Raw genomic sequence first — 25,950 nt, 5'->3', positions numbered from 1 at the left:
TGTGACAGCAGAGCAGTTGAATGCGCCAACAGAGCAGCCGCTCCGGCTTGCGGCGAATCTGTAATCTGTGACAACCCGGCGGCGGCCGGTGCGGCAGGCCGCGTGCCGGTGCGTCAGAGCCGCACTCTGTGTGACCGCCGCCATACAGTAACGAGCGATTCAACAGTGCGGCCTGCCGGCTGCGGCTCAAGGCCACAGGCCGGACGGCCAGGCCGCATTCTGTCTGGCCAGGCCTTAAGGCGTGAAAGTAACGACCGGAAAGGCGGGACACCGTACGAGCCGCCCACCACAGAAGCGTTACATGCTGCATCGCTTGTAATGCGCTACGTTGTCGAAAGAAAAGCGAGTTTAGTCTTCCAAACGTGCGCCGTCAACGGCAGAAATAGCGCGAGGCATTCCCCGAGAAATTCTTTACGAGCGGATTAAAATTCTGGCGGGATCTTCAGTACTTGCCCGTCCCGTTGGGCGTGCTAAATCTACAAATGTAAGAGAAACGAGGGGAAGCAATTCGAGAAAAATATTCTTTGTACTACCGTAATCAGAAGACCACTTTTATTTCATGTCTTAATCTCGAGTTTGGAAGGGGCGTTAATTTGGTTTCTTGGAAGTAAATTAGTTGTTTGCGACGGCCGCCTGCACGCCCGCCGCCCGTGTCGACGCGGCCCCGCCAGCTGCGCTGCACGCACACAGACCACCTCGGCCGCACAGTGCCGTTCACTAACGCCTGGCCACACAGCATCAACAACGCAGATTCTCTGCCACCTGCAGCACACCGGGGTCTGAGAGCTGCGCCCCCTCCCCACCGTCACTCAATCCGTACACTGACCAATCTCTGACGAAAACCTGGGAAAATTTGGAAAGGCCGCTTAACACCAGGGACGAGAAATATAAACTTTTGCAGTCTGCCGACGATGATGTGTCACACACGGCCGTGGACTTAGAAGTGCAATTCAATGGAATCAATAGTGTCTCGAAATATGGTTGTAGATGAACGTCAACAAACGTAAAACGAGAGTAATTCACTGTAATCGAACTAAATTACGTGATGGTGAGCGCTCTCCCTGTTCCTAATCTATATAAACGATTTCGGAGACAATCCGAGGAAGCAACCCTATTATACTGTTTGCATATGATGCTGTATCAATAGATCAAAACTAATTGAAGGATGATTCAGACAAAATACACTATGTGATCCAAAGTATCCGGACACCTCCAAAACCAAACCTTTTTCATATTAGGTGCATTGTGCTGCCACTTACTGCCAGCTACTCCATATCAGTGACCTCAGTAGGCATTAGACATCGTGAGAGAGCAGAATGGGGCGCTCCGCAGAACTCGCGGACTTCGAACGTGGTCAGGTGATTGGGTGTCACTTGTGTCATACGCCTGTACGCGAGATTTCCACACTCGTAAACATCCCTAGGCCAACTGTTACCGATGAAATAGTGAAGTGGAAACGTGAAGGGACACGTACAGCGCAAAAGCGTACAGGCTGACCTCGTCTGTTGACTAACAGAGACCGCAGACAGTTGAAAAGGGTCGTAAGGGATAATAGGCAGACATCTATACAGACCATCACACAGGAATTCCAAACTGCATCACGATCCACTGCAAGTACTATGGCAGTTAGGCGGAGGGTGAGAAACCTTGGATTTCATGGTCGAGCGGCTGCTCATAAGCCACACATCACGCCGGTAAATGCCAAACGACAGCTTTCTTGGTGTAAGGAGCGCAAACGTTGTTTGGAGTGACCAGTCACTGTACACAATGTGGCGATCAGACGGCAGGGTGTGGGTATGGTGAATGCCCGGTGAACTTCATCTGCTAGCGTGTGTAGTGCCAACAGTAAAATTCGGAGGAGGTGGTGTTTTTATGCAGGGGGCTTAGAGCCCTTGCTGTTTTGCTTGGTACTATCACAGCACGGGCCTACATTGATGTTTTAAGCACCTTCTTGCTTCCCACTGTTGACGGGCAATTCGGGGATGGCGACTGCCTTTTTCAACACGATCGAGCACCTGTTTCATAATGCGCGGCCTGTGTCGGAGTGGTTACACGACAATAACATTGCTGTAATGGACTGGGCTGCACAGAGTCCCTACAGAAACCCCTTTGGGATGTTTTGGGACGCCGTGCCAGGCTTCACCGACTGACATCGGGACCTCTCCTCAGTGCAGCACTGGGCTGCCATTCCCCAAGAAACCTTCCAGCACCTGATTGAACGAATGCCTGCGAGAGTGGAAGCTGTCATCAAAGCTACGGGTGCACCAACAGCAAATTGAATTCCAGCATTACCGATGTAGGGCGTCACAAACTTTTACGTCATTTTCAGCCAAGGTGTCCGGATACTTACGATGACATAGTGTATATGTACGGTGCGGAAAATGGCAACTCTAGATAAGCAAAAGTCTGGCGTCATTCACGTGAGTAGTAGAAGAAATCCGTTAAATTTTGGTTACACGACAAATCACACAAATTTAAAAGCTGTCAGTTAAACTAAATATCTAGCAATTACAAATACGAAGAACTTAAATCGCAACGAGCAGCCAGACAGTGTTGTGGGGAAGGCAAACCGAAGACTCGGTTTTGCTGGCGGAACATTTACGAGACGGAGCAGGTCTACTGAAGAGAATGCCTTCACTACACTTGTTCGTCCTCTGCTCGAGTACTGCTGTGCTGTGTGGTAGCGTTACCAGATTCGATTGACGCTAGATATTGAAAAAGTCCAAAGAAAGGCAATCGTTTTGTATTATCGCCAAATAGAGGAGGGAGAGAGCGTCACGGACATGATAAGCGAGGTGAGACGGCAATCATTAAAACAAACGTGTTTCTCGTTGCAGAGAGTTTTGTCACGAAATTTCAATTACCAACATTCTCCTCGAATTGCGACAGGGTTCAAGACTTCTTTGCAGACAGAACTCAACACGTCGCTCTCAAGGGAACAAAATCGACAGATGTAAAGGCAATTTTCGGAGCACGCCACGAAGTGTGACGGGACTGTTACCGTTCACAATATATACAAATGATGCCGTAGAAAGCATCGGATGTTGTTTAAGGCTGCTCGCAGATGATGCGGTTGTCTTTATCAAAGTAGCAGTGCCAGAAGATAGTAACGATTTGCAGCATGACCTCCAGAGAATTGATGAATCGTGCGAACGTAAATAAATGTAACACACTGCGCATAAATAGGAAAAGAAATCCACTACCGTACAGCAACACTATGATGACAAACCGCTGGAAACAGTATCTACCGTAAAATATCTAGGAATCACTATCCAGAGCGACCTTAAGTGGAATGAGCATGTAAAAAAAATGGTGGGAAAAGCAGATGCCACACTCTCATAGGATGCCTCTTAAGGAAATGTAGCTCATCCACGAACGGAGTGACTTGTAAGGCGCTTATTCGATCTATTCTTTAGTACTGTTCGCCTACCTGGGAGCCTCGCCAGGCAGGGTTGATAGGAGTGGGAGAGGGAGAGAGGGGGGAGAAGTGGGTCTAACGCAGAGCGGCGCGCCTCGTCACGGGATCGTTTAGCCGGCGCGATGCTAAACAAACTACACTGGCAGACGTAACAAGAGAGGAGTCGTGCATGACGGAGAAGTTTGCTGTTGAAATTTCGAGAGAGCACTTTCCGGGAAGAGTAGGACAACATATTACTTCCTCCCAAATAGACACTGTTGAATGAACACGGCGAAAAAGTAGAGCCAGTACAGAGGCTTATGGATAATCATTCTTTCCGAACGCCATTCGCGAGGGGAACGAGGTTGGAAGCATCAGTTACTCGTACCACAAGTTGGTTGGTTGGTTTGGGGGATGAAAGGGACCAGACTGCTACGGTCATCGGTCCCTTTTTCCAAATACAAAGAACACCCACAGAGAATAAAAACTAGGAACAGAATAGATCACAGACGATACAGAACAAGAGAAACTGAGACAAAGACAAGACAAAACGAACTAAAACCACACAGAGTGTGACAGTGGTTGGCCGACCATAGAAATAAAAAAGGAAAAGCCAACCACTTAGAAACACATTAAAAAATCAGTTTAAAATCATAGGCCAAAGGCCAGAATCAACACAAAACAATAAAATAAAACAGAAACACTCAGATTAAATGATAAAACCCCCCTGCCCGAATAAAACGTAAAACTAAGTCAGCCATAGTGGAGTCGTCTGTTAGAAGGGCAGGGAGCGTATCAGGCAGCGCAAATGTCTGCCTGACCACAGCTAAAAGGGGGCAGGCCATCAAAATGTTGGCCACTGTCAAAGCTGCCCCACATCGACATAGAGGAGGGTCCTCCAGGCGCAGTAAATAACTGTGTGTCAGCCGGGAGTGGCCAATGCGGAGCCAGCAAAGAACTACTGAGTCCCTGCGAGTGGCTCGCAGGGATGACCGCCACACAACCGTCGTCTCCTTGACATCACGGAGTTCATTGCGCGTTGTCAGTTCGCGCCATTCACCGTCCCATAGCGCCAAGATTTTGCGGCGAAGACTGCCCGCAAATCAGTCTCTGTGAGGCCAACGTCCAGAGATGGCTTACTGGTGGCCTCTTTCGCCAGGCGGTCAACATGTTCGTTACCCGGGATACCGACATGACCGGGGGTCCACACAAAGACCACAGAGCGGCCGCAACGGGCAAGAGTATGCAGAGACTCTTGGATAGCCATCAACAGACGAAAACGAGGGAAACACTGGTCGAGAGCTCGTAAACCGCTCAGGGAATCGCTACAGTTAACGAAGGACTCACCTGAGCAGGAGCGGATATACCCTACGGCACGAGAGATGGCGACCAGCTCAGCAGTGTAAACGCTGCAGCCATCCTGCAAGGAACGGTTCCCTTGAGTGAGCGCATACCCGACACGACCAGCAACCATCGAACCGTCAGTGTAAACAATGCCAGAGCCCTGATACGTGGCCAGGACGGAATAAAAGCGGCGGCGGAAGGCCTCTGGAGGGACTGAGTCCTTCGGACCCTGTGCCAAGTCGAGCCGAAGGCAAGGGCGACGAACACACCATGGGGGTGTATGCAAAGTAGCCCGGAAAGGAGGTGGAACAGTGAAAACCTGAAGCCCAGAGAGAAGCTCTTTGACGCGGACCGCTATTGTACAACCAGACCGGGGCCGACGTTCTGGCAGACGGACGACCGATCGCGGGAACAGGAGACGATAGTTTGGATGCCCGGGCGAGCTTAGAACATGGGCAGCATAAGCGGCCAGCAAACGTTGGCGCCGGAACCGCAGTGGAGGTACACCTGCCTCCACTAGTACGCTGTCCACAGGGCTGGTGCGGAAAGCACCAGTGGCAAGGCGTATCCCGCTGTGGAGAATTGGTCCAGCACCCGTAACGCAGATGGGGATGCTGAGCCATAAGCCAGGCTCCCATAATCCAGACGGGACTGGATTAACGCCTGGTAGAGCCGCAACAGGGTAGATCGGTCGGCGCCCCAGCGAGTGTGGCTCAAGCATCTCAGAGCGTTGAGATGCCGCCAACACGTCTGTTTCAGCTGTCGGATATGAGACAGCCAAGTCAACCGGGCATCGAAAACCACCCCCAAAAACCTGTGGGTCTCCAGCACAGCAAGGAGTTCGTCGGCAAGATAAAGCCGCGGCTCAGGATGGACTGTTCGGCGCCGGCAGAAATGCATAACGCGGGTCTTGGCTGCCGAAAACTGAAACCCATGCGCTACAGCCCAAGACTGCGCCTTACGGATAGCGCCCTGTAGCTGACGTTCAACAGCTGCAATGCCAGTAGAGCTGTAGTAAAGGCAGAAGTCGTCAGCATACAGGGAAGCGGAGACAGAATTTCCCACGGCCGCAGCAAGCCCGTTAATGGCTATTAAAAACAGACAGACACTTAAAACAGAACCCTGTGGCACACCGTTCTTCTGGACGTGGGAGGAACTATACGAGGCCGCGACTTGCACGCGGAAGGTACGACACGACAGAAAATTGCGGATAAAAATCGGCAGAGGACCCCGAAGACCCCATCCATGAAGCGTAGAAAGGATGTGATGACGCCATGTCGTATCGTACGCCTTCCGCATGTCGAAAAAGACAGCGACCAGCTGCTGAAGGCGGGCAAAGGCAGTACGGATGGCCGACTCCAGGCTCACCAGATTGTCGGCGGCGGAGCGGCCTTTCCGGAACCCACCCTGAGACGGAGCCAGAAGGCCCCGAGACTCCAGTACCCAATGCAAGCGCCGGCTCACCATCCGTTCAAGCAACTTGCAAAGAACGTTGGTGAGGCTAATGGGACGGTAGCTGTCCACCTCCAGAGGGGTCTTTCCAGGTTTCAAAACGGGGATGACAACGCCTTTCCGCCACTGCGACGGAAACTCCCCCTCGACCCAAAGACGGTTGTAAAGATCGAGAAGGCGCCGCTGGCAGTCCACTGAAAGGTGTTTCAGCATCTGACAGTGGATGCGATCTGGCCCGGGAGCGGTATCAGGGCAAGCGGCAAGGGCACTCTGAAATTCCCACTCACTGAATGGAGCATTGTAAGATTCTGGGAGGTTGGTGCGAAACGAAAGGCTCCGACGTTCCATCCGCTCTTTAATGGAGCGGAAGGCCTGGGGGTAATTCGCAGAAGCGGAACTCATAGCAAAATGCTCTGCTAAGCGATTGGCAACGACGTCGGAGTCAGTACAAACTGCTCCATTCAGTGAGAGCGCAGGGACGCTGGCAGGCGTCCGATAGCCGTAGACGCGTCGAATCTTGGCCCAGATCTGCGAAGGAGTGACATGGAGGCCAATGGTGGACACATACCGCTCCCAGCACTCCTCCTTGCCTTGGCGGATAAGGAGGCGGGCCCGCGCACGCAGCCGTTTGAAGGTGATAAGGTGGTCTATGGAGGGATGTCGCTTGTGACGCTGGAGAGCCCGGCGGCGATCTTTAATCGCTTCAGCGATCTCAGGCGACCACCAAGGCACAGCCTTCCGCCGAGGGGACCCAGAAGAACGGGGAATGGCAGATTCGGAGGCAGTAACGATGCCGGTGGTGACCGATTGAACCGCCGCATCAATGTCATCAGTAGAGAGAGGCTCTAAAGCGGCAGTGGAGGAGAACAAGTCCCAGTCAGCCTTATTCATAGCCCATCTGCTAGGGCGCCCAGAAGAGTGACGCTGTGGTAGTGACAAAAAGAGCGAAAAGTGGTCACTACCACACAGGTCGTCATGCACACTCCATTGGACAGACGGTAAGAGGCTATGGCTACAGATGGAAAGGTCAATGGCGGAGTAGGTGCCATGCGCCACAAGTGTGTGAAGGCACCATCATTTAACAGCGAGAGATCGAGCTGCGACAATAAATGCTCAACGATGGCGCCTCGACGTGTTGCCACTGACCCACCCCACAGAGGGTTATGGGCGTTGAAGACGCCCAATAGCAAGAAAGGTGGCGGCAATTGGGCTACCAGTGCAGCCAGGACATGCTGCGAGACCTCACCATCCGGTGGAAGGTAAAGACTGCAAACGGTAACAGCCTGTGGCGTCCACACCCGAACAGCGACAGCCTCTAAAGGTGTTTGGAGAGGGACAGACTCGCTGTGCAGAGTGTGAAGGACATATATGCAGACGCCACCAGACACCCTTTCATAAGCCGCCCCGTTCTTATAATAACCCCGATAGCCACGGAGGGCGGGGGTTCGCATTGCCGGAAACCAAGTTTCCTGCAGAGCAATAGAAAGGAAAGGATGAAGGCTGATAAGCTGGCGGAGCTCAGCTAGATGGTGGAAGAAACCGCTGCAGTTCCACTGGAGGATGGTATTGTCCATGGCGGAGAAAGGCGTGACGGGACTGGGAAGGCAGATTACGCCGCTGGGTCACCTGCTGCCTTCGATTGAGCACCCGTGCTAGTGCTATCCATGGGGTCTGAGGGACTGGCGAGATCGAGGTCCTCAGCGGACGCCAGGATCTCCACCTCGTCCTCAGACGCAGAGCTGGAAGGTGGCGGTGGGGTGGCTGCCACCGCGAATTCCTTGGGCTTAGAGCTCTTCTTCTTTGATTTCTCACGCTGCTCCTTGGGTTTAACTGGCTGGGAGGGCTTCACTGATTCAGTCTCCGGGACTGAGGAGGATCGTGAAGCCCTTCGACCAGGTGATTGCGGGCACTTACGCCACTGTCGGTCGTCAGCCTTCCCACTGGTAGAAACCAGGGAAGGGAGGGACCCAAGGGAACCCTTGTGAGCATGAGAAGCAGAAGAAGTTGGACACTTCTCCGGCTTAGAAGCAGGGACGGACGTCCCCGATGGGGGGGATGGCGTTGCCCCTGAGGTAGGTGGCGCAGGAGCAACCCGGTGGGTAGAGCCCCCCACTGGCAAGGGGGCAGGAGGAGTTGTACCACTCAGCGATCCGGCCGGAAGTCGCGAAACTGATGGGGCGAGCACAGGTGTTGTAACAGCGGCGTAGGATGATGTCATTCTCACGGGATGTAATCGGTCGTATTTCCTTTTGGCCTCAGTATAAGTCAGTCGGTCCAGGGTCTTATATTCCATGATTTTGCGTTCTTTCTGGAAGATTCTGCAGTCTGGCGAGCAAGGTGAATGGTGCTCCCCGCAGTTGACATAGATGGGAGGCGGGGCACATGGAGTATCGGGATGAGACGGGCGTTCGCAATCTCGACATGTGAGGCCGGAAGTGCAGCGGGAAGACATATGGCCGAACATCCAGCACTTGAAGCACCGCATCGGGGGAGGAATATAGGGCCTGACGTCACATCGGTAGACCATCACCTTGACCTTTTCCGGTAACGTATCACCCTCGAAGGCCAAGATGAAGGCACCGGTAGCTATCTGATTTTCCTTCGGACCCCGATGAACGCGCCGGACGAAATGTACACCCCTGCGCTCTAAGTTGGCGCGCAGCTCGTCATCAGACTGCAAAAGAAGGTCCTCATGGTAAATAACTCCCTGAACCATATTTAAACTCTTATGCGGTGTGATCGTAACAGCAACATCCCCCAACTTGTCACAAGCAAGCAACCGTCGTGACTGGGCAGAGGATGCCGTTTGGATCAGGACCGATCCAGAGCGCATTTTTGACAAGCCCTCCACCTCCCCAAACTTGTCCTCTAAATGCTCGAGAAGAACTGAGGCTTTGTGGAGAGAAAAGACTCCCCATCAGCTCTCGTACAAACTAAGAATCGGGGCGAATAACTATTACCTCCATCCTGAGACTTACGCTCCTCCCACGGCGTGGCCAGAGAGGGGAACGTTTTCGGATTGTACTTTTCGGCATTAAATTGAGCCCGAGAACGCTTAGAGACTGCTGGCGGCTGGCCGCCAGCGAGAGATGATGTACCACGCTTCATTGCGGGTCATCCGCCCTGATGCCACCTACTCCGACCAAGGGCCCTCCCCACGGGCGCCACCCAGCCGCAGCAATAGCCACCTGGCAGGATGTCCATTGCCGGGAGTCCTGATGCCCCAGGGAGACTGGCATCTACTCCTTGGCATACGTGGGGAGTTAACGGCGCAGGCATCAGTAGAGCGATCCCTGTGTTGTCAGGGGGCTACAACCAAGAGGGTACACCACAACGGACTGGCTACCGTGCTGGATCTTAGGTGCAAAACTGTCCAAGGTCGTCGTCGCAGTTAAAAGAAACACTGCAGAGTGCAACGTGGGAATCGCACCCAGGGACGTATCCTCGCCCAAAAGATGGAAAACGAGCGGGACACCATTGCAACGACGAAAAAGCCGGCTAAAGGTCTCAATGCACGACGGATACAGTGCACCATGTAAGGCGCCCTTCCCCAATTGGCTCGCTCTTCGGAATAATTTAGAAAGATGGAGGTCAAACCCGAGAGGGGACCATCACATAAGGCCGAAACATTTGAGACTCCTTTTAGTCGCCTCTTACGACAGGCAGGAATACCGCGGGCCTATTCTAACCCCCGAACCCGCAGGGGGCGTACCACAAGTGCTCTCCTCCACGCACCATTATAGGGCTTGCGGAGAATTATAATAGATGAATGCGAAAATATGTTGTTGACGCCTACCTACATAAGGAGAAAAAAATGGTTCAAATGGCTCTGAGCACTATGGGACTTAACATCTGTGGTCATCAGTCCCCTAGAACTTAGAACTACTTAAACCGAACTAACCTAAGCACATCACACACATCCATGCCCCAGGCAGAATTCGAACCTGCGACAGTAGCAGTCACGCGGTTCCGGACTGAGCGCCTAGAACCGCTAGACCACCGCGGCCGGCCATAAGGAGAAATGATCCTCTTAGTACAGTAAGAGACACCAGAGTGTCGAACGATAGAGAAATAGTGTGGAAGTGATTCAATGAACCTTCCGTCCGTCAGGCACTTACCAGTTGATCGCAGAGCAGTCGTGTAGATGGAGACGCCCTATGAGGCGGTGGTGGTGCTTTGGGCATGCATTCCGGAAGTAGGGAGTAGGTGATCCCCGGTGACGAAGCGAGTGACTCGAGTTGCGATACGGAAGGCAGAGGAAATCCCGAGTGAGCTCCCGTGAGCTGGCCGCGAGTTCCACTCAGGCGTCTTGTTGGTGTGCTCTGCGAGTGGCGAGGAGTCGCAAGTGTGGCCTTGAACGGTAAGATAAGGGTTCCGAGAAAGGACGGCGATACGAGCTGCCCGGAAGAGGTGGTTAGGGAAAAAGTGACGTTCTTCGCTAGGCCATCTGAACAGTAATATACTTCATTTTTATTTATTAAAATTGCAGCGAAATAGCCATATACAGTTACTTTGCTTAACATTTCACATTTACATTTTTGCATATTCATTTATCGATTTCACTCTTTTACTGCACAGTTCTATGTGATATCGTTCACAGGCTTCGTTACACAGTTCACATACACATGTCGCGATTGGGTCATGATAAGTTTTGTTCTTGCAGATTAGATGATGAAAGCCGTGAATAGAAAGTCTAGTTACGACATGTCGCTGTTCGAAGTTTGGTGCTGTCCATGAGCGGTTCGTCATTGCTTCGGTGCCATAAAACTCCGGCCATATTTTTTCTCGTTTCTCCTCCATGATCCTCAGTTGCTTTCTGGAAGCCCTGGTGTGTGGCATCATATACCGAAGTCTGATGTCTTCAATTAGGGATGTCTCTCTCGCAAGCAGGTACACTAGTCTGTGAGGTGGTCCCATATAACCTCCATCCCATAGGCCAGGATTGGCAAGATTTTTGTTTTGAATAATTTCATGGCTGTTTCTAGACTGAGTAGGCGGATGTTTTTGATGTCCTGTATTGCTATTATTGCTTGGGCTGCACGTTCTGTTGTGTGTTTTGTGAAGCATTTGGCTGTTGGTTGCAATATACTTCATTTGTATCCCTGCAATCTGAAAGTGTTCTTTTTCCTGTTGACACTGAACACTGTCAACAGTAGTTGCTGATGGTTAGCTGCAGGTGGTATGCCGGATTGTCAGCGGCGAATCTTCGCAGACAGGTGGTCGAGACTCGGAATGTTATTTGAAGGTAGTTAAGGCAGCAACAGGGCTCTTCAGTCTCGACTTTCCGGTTGTGAAATTTAACGCCGTCTCTCGGGTTGAAACGAGGCTTGCGATCCTCGCTCGATCTGATTGGATAGTGGGCGACGATAGACAAGTAACAACAACAACAACAACAACAACAACAACAACCAGACAGCCGTCGAAGCCTGTCCACCCAACGTCTAGCAGCCTAAGAAAAATTTCCTGACGTAGCTTAAGTTGCATTCTACGTGCCGTGCTGCATTCCGCCCGCGCCCGTGCGCAGCGCTATTTCCTAACACTCGCGTCTGTCCCGTATGCAAAATCAACACTAGGCAATCACGGGCAGTAAACGTCCGTCCGCTGGTGTGACGAACGGCAGGAAGCAGGTGTCGCTACCCCTCCCCTCCCCCCCTCCCTACCAGTTCCCGTCACGTGGCACGGCCGCCACGTAGAGCACACACCGCCGTCAGGACAAACATCTGGACAGAGAAGGGTGAAGGGCAGGGGGGGGGGGGGAAAGGGGGCGGCGTAGCACTGGCGGTTCCGTACAGCTGGAAGACAGCCATCAGAGGCCCTACTCTGCGGCCCTATTCTGTATCTTTCCGCCATTTTGCCGATCGGTTCGGTACGCCAGCGCACCGAACGGTCTTGTTTTCGAAGGAGAGCCCCAACATTATTTTGTAAGCATTTCGGAAGCGATGCCGAAAGGTCCTAGCGAACTGAAACGCTGTTGTCAGTTCTCCTCGCGCCAACCAGTCAAAAGCAATCTGCGTAGGATCCGGGCATGCACACTGCAGCGCCACAGCGGCACGAACTCGAAGCGGCTAGCAGCCCACACATGCTGGCTATTCTTCACAGTACCGAAAAGTGTGATTAAAGAGTACGTAATACTGTTCAAATTTCGCTGACCACGTGCTTCCATGAATGCAAGATAACGATAAAATATTGACTGTGTTCTGGAGACTGTCATAAATGTCACATTATGTCAGTTTATTTTCATTCACATCGTCGTCTTCTTTTGGATGTTACGTTTCGGAATATGAGTTAGGAATGGAGTGTAGTACCACACTGCACAAATACATCTATAGAAACACCCGAAAAATTAGTCATTTTTTCTGTTTTCCGTCGTTCCTTAGTTACTTCAAAATTGATGGAGGTACTTTCCATCTAATGCCACTCACTGAAGGCAGTTTCTTTGTAGCCATACGCGTTTCGCTTCTTTTATTCGTGAAGATGCTTCACAAATAAAACTAGCGAAACGCGTGTGGCAATAAACAAACTGTCTTCAAATAGTTGCATAATCGGAATACATCTCCACGAACCTGAAAAGTTGTTTAAAAGAGCGTCAAAGTATAAGATGATGATGCATAGACTGTGGTTGTATCTCGCTCCTAGAGACCCAAATCATGAATTAGCCTATTGCCATATATGACACATCAACGATTTGGTTCATAAAAATAAAATAAACGCCTTTTAGAGAGCATGTGGCGAGTGCACCTATAGAACTTCGCTGTAGTTTATAACACGCATCTGATAAATCGAAGTGTTTCATGTATTGTGGTACAGTCTGAAAATATTGTGGCAGGAATCTTTCATCTCTGTCTACTGTTAAAGATTCGATCGCGGATAAATTCTTGGGACTAGAGTATAAAAACGACTGCCGCTAGTTTCATTCGCAGTAATTTAAGTTGTGCTCTTAGGTTCCTGTCTGACCACACTCTCGGAAATCGCTACGTATTCAGTAAAAAATGGTGAATTATTTGTGAAAACAAAAGTATAAATACGATAACGTTGAAAGCTGAGGAAGTGAATTAAAATTTGTGCTGCAGCCGCCGGGACTCGAACCTGGGTCTTCTTGCTTACCAGGCAGATATGCTGACCATTACACCACCGCAGCGCAAATTTTACTTCACTTCTTCAGCTTCCAACGTTACCGTAGATAAATTAGAGACTTAAATGTCTCAGGGAAAATTTAAGAAAAAAGTATAAATGTCACTGTTATTGTTTCACGCACAGCAATTTCATCTTTCATTTCTTAAAGATATGGAAGTCACGAAATCGAAGAGACTCGTTACTGAGAAAGCGCGCTCTTTCGTGTAAATAACGAATATTTCAGAAAACTGCTTAACTTTGACGATTAACGAAGTCTCAGAATGTGTTAGAAACACGAAGAGGAAAAAAGGAAATACTTTCGTACCGTGTGGTATGCAAACCTACGACCTTCAAAACGGCAATTCGTTGCCTCACCGATTTCCCTTTATTTCATATAATTCCAGTCGAGAGAGACGCAGGCTGACTTTGTTGCTGAATGATACGGGCGTAAGCCGTAAATGAATGAAATTTTGGAAGGTTTCCTCTATGGGGCTTCACAAAATTCCTTTGCATTGGTACTTAAAAGTTTTAAACGCGTTTCGATAATTAATAAGTAAACCATTTCCGGAAAAAAGTGCGCAAAGTCACTAGTAATTTCAGGTAACACTCATGTGATATACGTAAGCAGAGCTGACCTTTTGAAATTTAATGGTCCTTCATTTCTTATTTACATAAAAATAGTAGTTATTTTGTGAGAATATTGACCAAAACTGTTTTTTCATGTTATAATCATTCACAGTAACAACAATACAAGTCATATTTCTAACAAAGGAAAATAGTCTATTATGAACTCACTTTCCACCCGGACATGGTGATTCTTCAGTAACACAATCACTAAATCCGAAGCTAAAACCGCTCAGTACGTTTAAAACAACAAATTGTAGGTGTAACCAAACCACACCGAACCGAACTAGAGTGCCATACCGAAATCCAAAACCTCTCGGTACAGTTGTCGAAAAATCGGTCAGAGGACCGATCGGTAACAGGGCTTAGAAACTTACTGAATAGGAATTTCGGATAAAGAACCGAAAATGACGTCACTAACGAGGCTAACCTACTGCAGCGATCGGTACGAACGATACAGAATAGGGCACAGTACCGAGACTGCAACAAAGCACACACCATGGTACAGAGACAGCTCGTGACGAAAAGGACACACACATTGACCTATTACGGGCCACAAATTTATTATTTTATTAATCACCCTTTTCTGTGATAACCTGAGTGATAAACGAAAGAAAAAGCCATTTCGAAAAAACTCATTTAATTAGTACAAAAACTGCTTAGCTGCCGTCAAATCTGTCTCCTTCCTCGTGGTCCACTGCATTTCGGTGTTGATCCTGTTTATTTTGAAAGCTACATCACTATCCTCTTTCGGGCATCCAAAAGCGAGAGCTTATTTGGTTTAGCAACCTGATATACGCACCACGTGCTTACTACGCACATAACAATAATCTGGGCGAATAACGGCCACCAGATCTTCTCTGATCTCGCCCTCGTCCTATAAAATGATATTTAAAACTGCTACATAGTAATTTTCACTTTGAAATCTCACGGACTCGTAAATAATGGTCCTCCACCAGGTACAGAACACAATGTGATTGTAGCGAAAATTTAGACCGAATCCACGAAGAATGAAAATGTCGAAGTTCTTGAGTGATGTGAACTCGGCCGTAGAACTTAATACGCAACTTTTATATCTTCATATGTGCTTTGCTCCTGATGTCCTGCTGTCCCTGATGTCCTGCTGTCCATAATATGTTGCTGTAAAAAAATTGTAGCAATCTTGCCACATTGTGGAAATCATAAATGAAAGTTCAGGAATAGCAATGAATTCTCTTATAACTGCGTAGGCGTTACAAACTGACTACATCTTGACTCTCTGAAAACTGCCTATAATCTTAAATTCTGTGCTGTCTCGGCCGTCAGACATCACACTGTCTATTGCTTGTAGCTATCTTTTCCAAAGCCACATTCATCTTGTAACAGACGTCCCTCGTCTAACACTTTTAGGCCAAAGCAGGACAGTCAGCTACAATCCAAACAATGGCAGGCGGGGTCTAGCAGGACGAGTGGAGCACAACACGACGCCGAGTTCCTAGGGATGATGCCTTTTCGATATTCTTGCCGCGCCAAATGAAAACAAAATTTTCTGTGAGCGCAGTTTATGCTTGCGCCGCACTTTTTCGTAAAATCGTCGGGACGAAATCGTAAGTGTCTCGTATTAAGTACCAATCTGTTTAAACACAGTGGTTGTACGCAGTGGTAGTGTAGTGGTTACAGAGCAGATAATCCACAAGTTTGTTCCTGCCACTGGCCGCTGTGTGACCGATGGGCCAGCTGAACGCAATCGCTATGCGCCCTTCTTTCATTTCCTTTTCGACGCTGCTGTCGCTCTCACATTCGCTTAGCACTGGACATTTTACGACTTTTGCATTCCTTTCGATGTGGTCATTCCTCTGAGTTCCGTTTTCGGTAATTCCGAGCATATTTACGAGCCACATGAGACAACACCTCACTATTCTGAAATTTCAATTTAATACCGACTTTTACTTAAATTCCGGCGAACAGTACTGTCTCCCTTTGGGTGCTAGTACTACTTCGCAAGCTCTTCACAACGACACCCGAATCGTCTCCACGCTGTACCAGTTTATAATTAACTTTACACGAGGCTAACTCGTAACAAATCATGAACATGTTCCTGCACTGGTACAGTGACCTCGTACGCAGAACAAATATTGCGCGACAAACGATTAAGACGTGGTGTACCCGCTGGAGGCTTAACCATTGTTTGCGCATGATTAGTCTCGTAGTTATTAGCAATCCAAATCTTTGGCACACAAAAAAGTTCGACAAACAAGTTAGTATGTGCTTTAACGTCAAAAACGTTCCGGCAGTCGGTTATCGTTGACGAAAACAAAGGATGCTATCTCCTTCTTCCTTTTTTTCCCGTGGAAACGTCTGTTTCCTGGTCGGTCGAACTTTGGTGTGTGACAAATCGTTAACAGCTCTACGAGACTGAAAATACACGAACAATGCTTGAGCCCGTAATGGACAGGGCGTGTGTGTCGTGCAGTACTGGCTAGCACGTCGATTCGGGTGTCATTGTGAAGCGTTTGGGGACCATTACTAGGAACGAAACTGAAAAAAAAGGTTTTAAATAGAAAATTACACAATAATGAAAGATGTCTCACGTCGCTCGTAAATATGCTCGGAATAACAAAACGTAAGAGGAAAGCTCGCGTTGAACTCCAGTGCCGAGCGAGTGGGTGAGCTACGGTAGCGTCGGAGAAAGTTACGTAGTTGACCCATCGGTGATGCAGCGGCCAGCGGTAGATCACACTCTCGGTTTATCTATTCTGTCACCATTATACAACTGCTCTGTGCAAGCACCGTATTAAAGAGACTGGTAAGTAAATTACATACTAATACTAAACACCTGCTATTTCAGCGCGACGTCTTTACGAAAAGTGTAGAGCGCACACAAGAACTGTGCACCCACAGTTTTATTTTCATTTACTTAATTTCCATTCCCATCCGTAACAGACGATTTCTGAACCGCCTCAGGGTTTTTTTCCTTCCCCCCTCCAGCCAAACAGCCTACGAGCTGCTACCGGGTGAGGGGGGAACACGTGGGAGAGGGTCCCCAGTTCCGGCAGTGTCCCTTCAGCCCAGGGGGAGCTTCCCGGCCTCGCCAGACCAGTCCACGTTCAAACCGCGATGGACGTACCCGCGCGCGGACTCTTCGAGGAGACCCGAACGTTGCTGGGTTGCTTTCACCATCGCCATGCGGTGTGGTTAGCGAGCATTTCGCTCTCATTTAAGTATATGACCGAAAGAGTCAGCCTTCAGGAATTGTGAAACTAACCCTGTCGTCCACGACGGTGTGCCACAAACGGCGCACATTCGCCAAGAGATGGGGAAATTCAAATTGTGCTGAATTAGGTCTAAGCGCTGTAGTGTACGAGTGAGACAGGCGAGAACCCACGTCATAGGGAAACCCCGTAGTAGACGCTGTCTGTGGTCAGGGAGACTTAGCAGTGTTAAATTTGGCGGACTGAAGATCGGCCATAAAGGGAAACATTTATGAATACTATTTAATTATGTAGTAATTCAGGAAATGAAGCCACAGTTATTTTAATCAACCATCCTTCATAAACTTTCATGGTGATCCCAATGAAACTTTAATATCGATCATACCTATAATAGTTTAGGATTTACCGCTAAAGTGAAATTAACAAGTTTTGTAACAAAGACCTGAATTCTAAAATATGAACGCTTTGGTCGATCTTAAAGATCGACATGTCATATAGAAGCGCATCATTAATATGACAAATATTGTAAACATCAATTCTGTAACTATTTGTTTAAGAGATATAGTAAATTTAAATTAACAGTATTTTCAATTAAGCATCAGATCATCATTACCTCCACACAAAACACACTGAACGATGACAGCGTGAGCCCTTACTGAATCATTAGGTAAAAGAATATTTGTTGTAAAGTTTACTACATAACTTACTTCTGTTCTTCATTTATTTTTTTATCAGAAAGCACACTGAGCAAGGCTACTGGCCGTGACAATCAAAGTTAAGAAGGAAATTGTAGTGGTTTTATGTAAAAGAATTTAACGTTTATTACGTAATGGACACTACTGTTAAAGCGGGCGGCCGGTCTTTAGGCAGCTGGGAAGTGAGACGACTCACAAAGTTTCGCGTTGCGTGACATCGCGGGACTCTGAGCGGTCTCTGAGCGGCGAGCAGCCGCGCGCCTCGTGTGACCTCTTCTCAACTTTTCGCGTAGATAACGAGGTGGAGTACTGGACTTTTATTTCGCGATGAGATTGTAAATGACCGAACTGTGTCACATGGATATGCGCTCGAGGGTAACAGTAACTCTAAATACGACCACTTTCGATATTAGTTAGCTTTCTGAATAAAAATTATTCTAACCAAATAGCACTGTGTGGCCTACATCATTTATGGGTCGTTAATTTAGCTCCCGATATTATTATTACTGTTTTTAAATGTTATATTAACTTTGTATGTTTCGTACAATTTCGCAAACTTGCCATCAGCCAATTTACCCAAAGGATCACAAATGTGTCAAATTTAAAGCGTTTAATGTGACACGTGCGGTTCAACCCCTAGAAAAGTTTGAGCCAAGACATTTTGACGAAGAGGAACCGCATGTGAGCCCGAACATCTTTGGAATGTTAGCTCACAGCGGGGCAGAGTACCTGGCGTGATTGCACGGAGGTGCCACTGAATAAACCTGTGCTTCACTTACGCGGTAACTGAACAACGGGCGTTACGTTTCTGCAGTGCCGAGACTGCTGGCTGTCCCCTATCTTCGAGGTCTTCCTGATGTTAGCTTTCAACAACATAGCGCGCGACCGGATGCAGTCGGTGTTCCTCTGACCTATTCCGATTCGTGCCTGAACTGTCGCCCTGGCCAGATCTCCCGCCGATGAAAACACCTTGTCTCGCTTTGACGAGACACTGGCACACCGACACTGCAGAGGTATCACTAATTGATAAATTCTCGCACAGCGTGGAAGGACGTCCACACGCGTCATGTGAGCTGAGCTGGACTCTGTCCCGAGCCGGGTTAGAGCCGCTGGTGCTGCTGCCAGACTGAACATCGCAGCCTGTCTATCCTCACACCACCGCTTCCCTACCACCCCGTATGAGCAAGGTGGGTGAAACTCCGTTGCGGCACACCAGCGTCGCCAGCAGGCTCCCAGCGTCGAGACACTACGGGGAAACTCGACGGGTGGGTCACTAGCGTCGCAGGCGTCCACGCCGTCTGACAGCATGACGTCACGATAACGCCAGGCAACCAGTCAGGGGCCGCGAACAACATCACTAGTTATTACGACAATCAATCGCTCCTGACCAGAGTATAAGGGTTTTGGTCGGAATGCAGACATTTTATTTTAATGAACCCATGAACCGTGGACCTTGCCGTTGGTGGGGAGGCTTGCGTGCCTCAGCGATACAGATGGCCGTACCGTAGGTGCAACCACAACGGAGGGGTATATGTTGAGAGGCCAGACAAACGTGTGGTTCCTGAAGAGGGGCAGCAGCCTTTTCAGTAGTTGCAGGGGCAACAGTCTGGATGATTGACTGATCTGGCCTTGTAACATTAACCAAATCGGCCTTGCTGTGCTGGTACTGCGAACGGCTGAAAGCAAGGGGAAACTACAGCCGTAATTTTTCCCGAGGACATGCAGCTCTACTGTATGATTAAATGATGATGGCGTCCTCTTGGGTAAAATATTCCGGAGGTAAAATAGCCCAACATTCGGATCTCCGGGCGGGGACTACTCGAGAGGACGTCGTTATCAGGAGAAAGAAAACTGGCGTTCTACGGATCGGAGCGTGGAATGTCAGATCACTTAATCGGGCAGGTAGGTTAGAAAATTTAAAAAGGGAGATGGATAGGTTAAAGTTAGATATAGTGGGAATTAGTGAAGTTCGGTGGCAGGAGGAACAAGACTTTTGGTCAGGTGAATACAGGGTTATAAATACAAAATCAAATAGGGGTAATGCAGGAGTAGGTTTAATAATGAATAAAAAAATAGGAGTGCGGGTTAGCTACTACAAACAGCATAGTGAACGCATTATTGTGGCCAAGATAGACACAAAGCCCATGCCTACTACAGTAGTACAAGTTTATATGCCAACTAGCTCTGCAGATGATGAAGAAATAGATGAAATGTATGACGAGATAAAAGAAATTACTCAGGTAGTGAAGGGAGACGAAAATTTAATAGTGATGGGTGACTGGAATTCGTCAGTAGGAAAAGGGAGAGAAGGAAACATAGTAGGTGAATATGGATTGGGGGGGAAGGAATGAAAGAGGAAGCTGCCTGGTAGAATTCTGCACAGAGCATAACTTAATCATAGCTAACACTTGGTTCAAGAATCATGAAAGGAGGCTGTATACATGGAAGAAGCCTGGAGATACTGACAGGTTTCAGATAGATTATATAATGGTAAGACAGAGATTTAGGAACCAGGTATTAAATTGTAAGACATTTCCTGGGGCAGATGTAGATTCTGACCACAATCTATTGGTTATGAACTGCAGATTGAAACTGAAGAAACTGCAAAAAGGTGGGAATTTAAGGAGATGGGACCTGGATAAACTGAAAGAACCAGAGGTTGTAGAGAGTTTCAAGGAGAGCATTAGGGAACAATTGACAGGAATGGGGGAAAGAAATACAGTAGAAGAAGAATGGATAGCTCTGAGGGATGAAGTGGTGAAGGCAGCAGACGATCAAGTAGGTAAAAAGACGAGGGCTAATAGAAATCCTTGGGTAACAGAAGAAATATTGAATTTAATTGATGAAAGGAGAAAATATAAAAATGCAGTAAATGAAGCAGGCAAAAAGGAATATAAACGTCTCAAAAATGATATCGACAGGAAGCGCAAAATGGCTAAGCAGGGATGGCTAGAGGACAAATGTAAGGATGTAGAGGCTTGTCTCACTAGAGGTAAGATAGATACTGCCTACAGGAAAATTAAAGAGACCTTTGGAGGGAAGAGAACCACTTGTATGAATATCAAGAGCTCAGATGGCAACCCAGTTCTAAGCAAAGAAGGGAAAGCAGAAAGGTGGAAGGAGTATATAGAGGGTTTATACAAGGGCGATGTACTTGAGGACAATATTATGGAAATGGAAGAGGATGTAGATGAAGATGAAATGGGAGATAAGATACTGCGTGAAGAGTTTGACAGAGCACTGAAAGACCTGAGTCAAAACAAGGCCCCGGGAGTAGACAACATTCCATTAGAACTACTGATGGCCTCAGGAGAGCCAGTCATGACAAAACTCTACCATCTGGTGAGCACGATGTATGAGACAGGTGAAATACCCTCAGACTTTAAGAAGAATATAATAATTCCAATCCCAAAGAAAGCAGGTGTTGACAGATGTGAAAGTTACCGAACTATCAGTTTAATAAGTCACAGCTGCAAAATACTAACGCGAATTCTTTACAGACGAATGGAAAAACTGGTAGAAGCCGACCTCGAGGAAGATCAGTTTGGATTCCGTAGAAATGTTGGAACACGTGAGGCAATACTGACCTTACGACTTATCTTGGAAGAAAGATTAAGAAAAGGCAAACCTACGTTTCTAGCATTTGTAGACTTAGAGAAAGCTTTTGACAATGTTGACTGGAATACTCTCTTTCAAATTCTGAAGGTGGCAGGGGTAAAATACAGGGAGCGAAAGGCTATTTACAATTTGTACAGAAACCAGATGGCAGTTATAAGAGTCGAGGGGCATGAAAGGGAAGCAGTGGTTGGGAAAGGAGTGAGACAGGGTTGTAGCCTCTCCCCAATGTTATTCAATCTGTATATTGAGCAAGCAGTAAAGGAAACAAAAGAAAAATTCGGAGTAGGTATTAAAATCCATGGAGAAGAAATAAAAACTTTGAGGTTCGCCGATGACATTGTAATTCTGTCAGAGACAGCAAAGGACTTGGAAGAGCAGTTGAACGGAATGGACAGTGTCTTGAAAGGAGGATATAAGATGAACATCAACAAAAGCAAAACGAGGATAATGGAATGTAGTCATATTAAGTCGGGTGATGCTGAGGGAATTAGATTAGGAAATGAGACACTTAAAGTAGTAAATGAGTTTTGCTATTTAGGGAGTAAAATAACCGATGATGGTCGAAGTAGAGAGGATATAAAATGTAGACTGGCAATGGCAAGGAAAGCGTTTCTCAAGAAGAGAAATTTGTTAACATCAAGTATAGATTTAAGTGTCAGGAAGACGTTTCTGAAAGTATTTGTAGGGAGTGTAGCCATGTATGGAAGTGAGACATGGACGATAACTAGTTTGGACAAGAAGAGAATAGAAGCTTTCGAAATGTGGTGCTACAGAAGAATGCTGAAGATAAGGTGGGTAGATCACGTAACTAATGAGGAGGTATTGAATAGGATTGGGGAGAAGAGAAGTTTGTGGCACAACTTGACTAGAAGAAGGGATCGGTTGGTAGGACATGTTCTGAGGCATCGAGGGATCACAAATTTAGCATTGGAGGGCAGCGTGGAGGGTAAAAATCGTAGAGGGAGGCCAAGAGATCAATACACTAAGCAGATTCAGAAGGATGTAGGTTGCAGTAGGTACTGGGAGATGAAGAAGCTTGCACAGGATAGAGTAGCATGGAGAGCTGCATCAAACCAGTCTCAGGACTGAAGACCACAACAACAACAACAGCGACACGGCAACGAGACAGAGTATCACAAGCTGCGACATGGTCGACAATAAAACAGTGATCCAGAAAGTGTACAATAAATTTATTTTATTTCCGTCTATGACAGTAAAATTTTTAAGTCCTTAAGATTACTGGTTACGGTCAGCGACGGCCATCTTCAGGTCCGCAGCAAAACATGGTAAATAAAAAAATAAAAAAAATAGAAAAGCTAGTGGATTGTCTACGCGTTAAAATAATAAAATAGGCCATAAAGAAAAGTATTACTGACATACAAGTGTGCGAAACGTGACGAAATGTACCTATTTTAAGAGATGTGCTAATAAATGAAGCCACAGTGGCATCGTCAAAAGATACCCACGAAATCAGCATAGCACCGTAGCATACATTTGAAGTATGGCGTAATTATACTAGGCCACAGTGTCGTCGGAGTCACCTTGTTCAGAACGCTGCTGTTCATAGCAAACTGCACAACAGCTGTCACTAAATATTTGTGTCGTACGCTCGTTAGGTGTCGCTCCTGTTATGTCTCACTACAGTCTGTTATGTCGTAACTTTGGTTTCTTGCCCTACTTCTTTTATCATTTTTATATTACTCTGTTAGCCCAATAAGTTTGATCATATGGACGTTTTTTGTTTAAGATCGCCACAAGAGCGTATGAGAATTACATATTGCCACTCAACCATTTCCTCTTTAACATTCTAAATTCAAATGTGTTTTTAATTTATTGCATTTTATCACTGTAATAACCTATACATCCGGTAAGCCCACCACAGACTTTACCTGTTGTATTCTTTTTCTTGGTGCATCTTGTCCTATAATATGGCTGACGAATGTATGCACACTTACAGTACGACTCCGCTTTCACTTCCAGCACTCAAGGGACGCATGCGACGTTTCCTCGCTACCACTGTTGCTGAGAATCTGCGAGGAATTTGAAGCGGCCTTCCTGCGACTTTTCTTACCTCCCGCGTCTAACTGAACCATGTAAATTGCTAGCACGTACAACGTGCAAACGCTATTAACTTTATGTTGTTCTTCACGATGAGCAATTACTAGACAGCGGAAAATAAAACGTTGTACGCACAGCATAAGTTTTTATTGCAGTGCACACTCACAAGAGAGAGAGAGAGAGATACGCACAGCATAAGTTTTTATTGCAGTGCACACTCACAAGCGAGAGAGAGAGAGAGAGAGAGAGAGAGAGAGAGAGAGAGAGCAGAAGATAGAAATATGGCAACGGCACGCTATGAATAACACCAAATTGAAATATCCCCACTCATCAGATTTCATTGTCATTGCTGTGAAGAAAACTTTCCCCTCCAAGACGGGTGCGATTAATCAGGTCACGAGAAATAGACGCAAATGATGGGAAAAAAACTAGAACTTCGTCCAAGATTCTCAGCAGGTACGAAACGGAACGAAACTCCGGGAAGGACCGACACCTGGGGCGGTGTCGTACAGGAAACTCGGCCTGCACACGCCAACACTGCAGGCGTCTGTGGCGGCGACGAAACGGCCGTACACATCCCAGAGGAAAACTACGGGGGAAGGTTCGCGCAGTCGCAAATCTTTGTACAGTGGAAGGAACGAGTGTAATCGATAACACACTAAAAATGCTGACCAAGTGACCAGTGGCGTCTGAGCTTCATAGTGGGGGTGGACGGCCGCTTGGACGTCACCATCTTGTGCTTTTCTTCGTTATCTGAAAAATCGTCGCTTCTACCGATGATGATTCGCAGTACAGACAGAGGTCTGCAAAACGGGGAGCGAGCAGGTGATTCCCCACTCGCCTACGCAGCTACAGGCTGTTTCACAAGTTCACACCGCCACTTCCGCAGTGCGAGACACTGCACAGACGGGGTTGGGAGAGGGGTGAATTATTTTAAAATGAAGTGTGTTAACACTACACGGAATGCAGATATCAGTTACTCGTGACACTAACGCAAGGAAAGAGTATGGGAAGAGTCTACGTAAATCTCTGGACGCTGTTCTACATTGTTAGAGAGGAAATTTATTCTTTGGTCATCCCGTACGGTAGCTTTAGGCGACTTCAGCTTCCACCACCGAGAGTGCTGCTCGCTCTTCTGTTTACAGACACAACTGGGCAGAAAATGCCGGCGACGTACGGTCTGTCTTGTGAATTTCTGTAATAATAACTTTGCTGACCTCGCGTTTAGCTAGCGGAGTTGTTTATTGGTGAGGACTTATTTTCAGTTGTTAACTGAGTCATTATGTAGACAAGCAAAGCATTACTGGTGGAGGTGATAACTACCACACAGACGACTTTCCAAAGTGTAACACGCTTTTATGCATTCGACGATGTCGATTTCGCCGGCCGAAGTGGCCGTGCGGTTAAAGGCGCTGCAGTCTGGAACCGCAAGACCGCTACGGTCGCAGGTTCGAATCCTGCCTCGGGCATGGATGTTTGTGATGTCCTTAGGTTAGTTAGGTTTAACTAGTTCTAAGTTCTAGGGGACTAATGACCTCAGCAGTTGAGTTCCATAGTGCTCAGAGCCATTTGAACCATTTTTTGAACGATGTCGATTTCGTTGGCCCCATCGTCAACAGCTGCGATACTTTTCGCAGCTTGAGGGTATCAAATGCATCGGCGCAGGCTAAGCTCTCCAAACACCCGAATACGGCCAGAGCTAATAAGTAGGCCACCTAGGTGTTACGGAACTTCGGATATTTCAAGACACGTCAAGCAATGCATTACATCACCCAACTGTTCTAGATGTAAACACGGTTAGTCACATTCCAACAGACATCTCGACAGCCACCCTGCACCATACACTGTAGCTGTGTGCTGAGTGGTTGTACTTGGTTCAGCGCGCTCTCCTAGTGCCTGCTGTGCTTGAATTGAAGAGATTTATGCCGCCTCCCAGTAAGGCTACTGTTGGTGAGAGAAATGGGGCAACATTGTGGTCGTTGCTTAATTCACTACTACGTGACTGTAACACAACTACACATATCTCTGCAATACGCTGTCAACGACGTACCGCACCAAGGTGGCACATTTGCCAGTCCAGTACCTTTCCCACGAGCACTGCATACGTCACTGACAACTTCACACTTACAAATTAAGCACCTCTCAGCCACTGTTTATAGGTATGTCTTTTGGATAACTTGTTTTTGTTGTTGTTGTTGTGGTCTTCAGTCCTGAGACTGGTTTGATGCAGCTCTCCATGCTACTCTATCCTGTGCTAGCTTCTTCATCTCCCAGTACTTACTGCAGCCTAAATCCTTCTGAATCTGCTCCGTGTATTCATCTCTTGGTCTACGTCTACGATTTTTACCCTCCACGCTGCCCTACAGTACTAAATTGGTGATCCCTTGATGCCTCAGAACATGTCCTACCAACCGATCCCTTCTTCTGGTCAAGTTGTGCCACAAACTTCTCTTCTCCC

At 47.6% G+C, this 25,950-nt stretch overlaps 1 protein-coding gene and 1 non-coding gene across 2 annotated transcripts in view; both read right to left on the bottom strand.

Annotated features, from left to right (window-relative positions):
• LOC126106792 (alpha-(1,6)-fucosyltransferase) overlaps nucleotides 1–10,469 on the bottom strand; it is a 345,214-nt gene extending 334,745 nt beyond the window's left edge. Inside the window, exon 1 of the mRNA XM_049913180.1 lies at nucleotides 10,312–10,469. The gene's annotated coding sequence lies outside the window, so the exon portion shown is untranslated. The remainder of the gene's footprint in view (nucleotides 1–10,311) is intronic.
• Nucleotides 10,470–13,255: 2,786 nt separating this feature from the next.
• Trnat-ggu (transfer RNA threonine (anticodon GGU)) lies at nucleotides 13,256–13,331 on the bottom strand. Its single transcript has one exon. It is a non-coding gene; the product is annotated as a tRNA-Thr (tRNA).
• Between the last annotated feature and the right edge of the window lie 12,619 nt (nucleotides 13,332–25,950).

The sequence above is a fragment of the Schistocerca cancellata genome, chromosome 10, assembly GCF_023864275.1.
Source record: "Schistocerca cancellata isolate TAMUIC-IGC-003103 chromosome 10, iqSchCanc2.1, whole genome shotgun sequence".
Classification (NCBI taxonomy): domain Eukaryota; kingdom Metazoa; phylum Arthropoda; class Insecta; order Orthoptera; family Acrididae; genus Schistocerca; species Schistocerca cancellata.
This window is presented reverse-complemented; position numbering and strand designations above follow the sequence as displayed.